We start from the raw sequence: 4,003 nt of genomic DNA, 5'->3' as shown, positions 1-4,003 counted from the left end.
TAAATCTTTGTGTTGGACATTTTCTATTCCTAAAGTTATATTTAATATAATACAATCTCTTTTTATTTAACTATTTAATATTCAAAGTCCACTGACTATTAATTTGAGTTCGTGCCGAATAGGTAAAAAATAAAGTGCTTTCTATCAAGAAATTTTTCGCTCTAATGATTTTAATTTAATACGAACTTGCACATACATGTCTACGAACAAATTTGTCAAATATGTAAAAAGAAAGAAAGATTAGTACCACAACTGTTCCATTGTTAGCTCAGATTGTCTAACATCAAAGACTAAATCAAGTGCCTATATATTGCATATCTGTCATTCTTTCCAGCTGTATACTGTCCAAAAAACTAGTGTCACGGTTTTTCTTTTTTCTGCAGGCATTGATACCACCCTATCATCATTGTCAAACCTTCTGTCATAAGTAACTTGGAATAAAATTGTTGCGTTGGATATAATAAGATATCGAATTTAAATTATTTCTTCTTTTCTTTTTCTATTATATATAAATAGTTATGGTATTCTACCTACCGTAGTAAAGCGTTATATGTAACAATTTTAAATTATAACGAACTTGTGTGTCTATGCACAAATTCGTGAGAAAAAAGGAACCAAGGTTAGTACCACAACTGTGTAACACCCCAAATTTTTTATAATATTTGTATTTTTGATTGAGCATTTTTTATAACGAGGAAATATTTTACTTTGCACTTCCTAAATGTGAAATGGTCAGTATATGAAAATTTCTTACTTTAGGCTGTGTTAATATTGACAAGGAAGTTCCATGGTGTTGCTATATGTAACACTTAATATTATTTTGACGAGTTGTTATTAAATATAGTATATAATTAAGTTTTGGGTTTCCAACCTTTTGTATTTATCTAAGAATATTTAGTAGTTGAGGAACCATTTTATTTCATATCTATCCATAAGCTCCCTATTCTTCTACTCTTCAGAAACAAAGAAGAATAACTATCTACCTCTCTATCTTTCTATCTCTATCTTTCTACTCTATCTCTCTATCTCTATCTCTCTCTATCTCTCTCCTCCGTAAGAACAAGAAGCTGAAGGTTCATCAAAAAAAAACATGGATTTCTACTAAATCAACGCACAAAATTCGTTTTTGGTGAAGATCAAGTTGCTCCTCTTGGTAAGTTTCTAAACCTGTTTTTATACTAGACATCTACTAGTATTTTCTACATATCTTTTTGTACAGAGCTCCGATTTAAGTCATCTAGGACTTTCTGGAAAGGTATTTCATAAATCTACAACTCTTATGAAGGAATTAAAATCTAGTTTTGTTGTTATATACCTGAAAAAGAGTCAGAAAGTACAGGGCAGGTGCTGTCCAGATTTCCAGTTTAAGAAATATTCCATGTACTGCTATTAGTAATTTTAGCATAACTTTTTGTTCAAAATTGATATGGTGGTGATTCAAGATGTTCTGAAACGGTAAGACATAGAGCTACAACTTTTGTGAAGACTATAAAGTCTAGTTTGTCCTTATAGATCTTCAAAACTGAGTCACAACTCGGAATAGTAATACTGTCCAGAATTTCTGTTTCAAACGTTTTTGGGTAATTTTTACCAATATCATGTTTAGTTTGACTTGTTAAATCATTGAACTTATTTGGATATTTGATTATGTATTTAAGGTATATAAATCCTTGGAAAAAAATCAAAGGGGAAGTGTTTGAGGAAGTGGACAGATTTGGTTTGTTTATGGCGTAGACGATTCGAACGTCCCCAAGTTGTGATTGAGCTGTTTTGTGGTAAAATATCAAGGTTTGTGTATAAACTTGTACTCTTTTTGGTTTGCTGGAAATATGTTGAAATAACTTGATATTTTGTTTTTATTGTCTTCAATTTATATTGTTATATTCGTATTATATTAAGTCTTGTCAGAAATTTGCTAAATCGCCCATTCGTACGGATTGTTTGATCATTTTGCATTCTTGTTGAGACTTTGTCCTTCTTGTGGCAGTGACTTGGTCACTCATCTTGGCATGCCTCTTGATTCGGATCTTTTGCCATCTTGACTTTGCATTTGTAGTTCGTCTTGAATTATGGAACTTGTCCGTGTTAAGTACGAACTAGGAAGCCATTTTTAATATGGTTCTTGATTCTCTTGTCTATTGGGTTTTGACCCTACTTGATTTGGGGCTTCGGTCCATCTTGATATCTGATTATGCTTAGTGTGATGGCATGACGTACATATTGGGCGAAAAATGGATATTTGGTATACTTCCTTAAATTGATAGTATACACTTTCTAGACTCTTGAACAGTGTTATTGATATTTGGAATCACTTCAAAGTTTGATATTGATATGTTTGATATACTTGTTCATTTGTTTTAAATTATGTTAAATTGAGTTAACTAAGGGAATTGGAGAATTTAATGACTCCAAGCCTAAAGTTTATGCACCACTAAGCTTTATGCTTAGCGATAGTTATTTTCTATCGTAGGAAATGTTCGGGATGAAATCTGAAGATGGCCAGGGTGAATTAGTCTTTTGGAAGAACTTATGAAGATCACATTTGCATATGCACCTTGGTTTTGCATAGTTTTGGGACGTATACATGATGTACAGGATATACAGAATATATATATATATATATATATATATATATATATATATATATATATATATGTCACACTTATGTTATTTGGAGGCTTGTTGGTTTTTAAAGACCAAAAAAATCTTGTAACTTGAATTTGTAACCTACTTTATTGTATTGGGGTATTTTAACGACTCAGGTCTTGTAATATGCTGAATTTACACTTTGTCTTGTAAATATGTAGAAAAGGAGAAAACTAGTTTCCCTTTCTTTATACCCGATAGTTTAAAATTTATGTATAATACAAACTTGCAGTGATTTTGAATGAGTGTATAAATTTGTTAGAAAGTTGTTTTAATCTCTTGATTGCTCAAGAAGGGTTATATCACCCTGTGTTAATATTTTGACATTGTATTTTATTTTAAATAAAATTATGGTGTATGTTAAAAAAAATATATTGCACTTTGAACCTTTTCGCATGGGCATATTTCCGCTACTAAATTACTTTGGATATTTTTATTAATATCTCTTTTAATATTTTGTAAGTAGGGAATTAGATTTGTTTCTTAAGTAGTAGCCTCCCAAAGGGGTTTGCTACAAACTGCATTACTATTTCTGTAGCGAAAATTTACTTTAATTTAAGTAGGGAAGCCTGATAGGTAGGAGCATCTGAAATAGCAAAATTTGGGTCATTTGATGAAGATCAATAAAATTATTCTACAGTAACAACAACAACCCAGTGTAATTTTACAAGTGGGGTCTGAGGAAGGTAGGATGTATGCAACCTTAACCTCACCTTGGAGGGCAGAGAGACTATTTCTGATAGACCCTCGACTAAAGAAGGAGAAAGAAGCCCTGATAGCAAGTAACACTACTAGAAATCCGCTAAATACTGACCAGAAAAACCGACCAACTTTGGTCGGTTATGGCCAATTACCGATCAAAACGTCCACATATGCTTGGACGGTATTTGATAGTTGGAATGGATTACCGACCAATGATGGTTGGAAATTACCGACCAACGTTGGTCGGTAACTTAAAACGACCATCTGAAGAATTTAAATGATTTACCGACCAATTTTGGTCGGAAACATATTTTATTAATTTAATTTTACCGACCAAAGTTGGTCGGTGTATTTAATTTATGTTTTTTTATTTGTTATTAAAATTAATAAAAACCGACCAACTTTGGTCGGTAACTGAAAATGTTTATTTTTTAAAATAATTAAAATTAAACATTACCGACCAACTTTGGTCGGTAACCTCAACGGTGCAGGAAACATACCGACCAAAGTTGGTCGGTAATGTTGAATTCTAAGTATTCATTGTTCATTAATCGACCAATTTTGGTCAGTAATATGCAATTAATTTTTTTGAAAGACCAACCAACTTTGGTCGGTTATATGCAATTATTATTTTTTATTAAAAACCAACCAACTT

General features: G+C 31.7%; 1 long non-coding RNA gene across 1 annotated transcript; it reads left to right on the top strand.

Annotated features, from left to right (window-relative positions):
• Positions 1-894: 894 nt before the first annotated feature.
• LOC107830106 (uncharacterized) lies at positions 895-2,888 on the top strand. Its single transcript, XR_012709446.1, has 3 exons — positions 895-1,153; positions 1,659-1,788; positions 2,471-2,888. It is a non-coding gene; the product is annotated as an uncharacterized LOC107830106 (long non-coding RNA).
• The last annotated feature ends 1,115 nt before the right edge of the window (positions 2,889-4,003 follow it).

Source organism: Nicotiana tabacum, chromosome 5 (assembly GCF_000715075.1).
Source record: "Nicotiana tabacum cultivar K326 chromosome 5, ASM71507v2, whole genome shotgun sequence".
Taxonomy (NCBI): Eukaryota; Viridiplantae; Streptophyta; class Magnoliopsida; order Solanales; family Solanaceae; genus Nicotiana; species Nicotiana tabacum.
The sequence above is the reverse complement of the archived record's forward strand: the minus strand, read 5'-3'. Positions and strand labels throughout refer to the sequence as shown.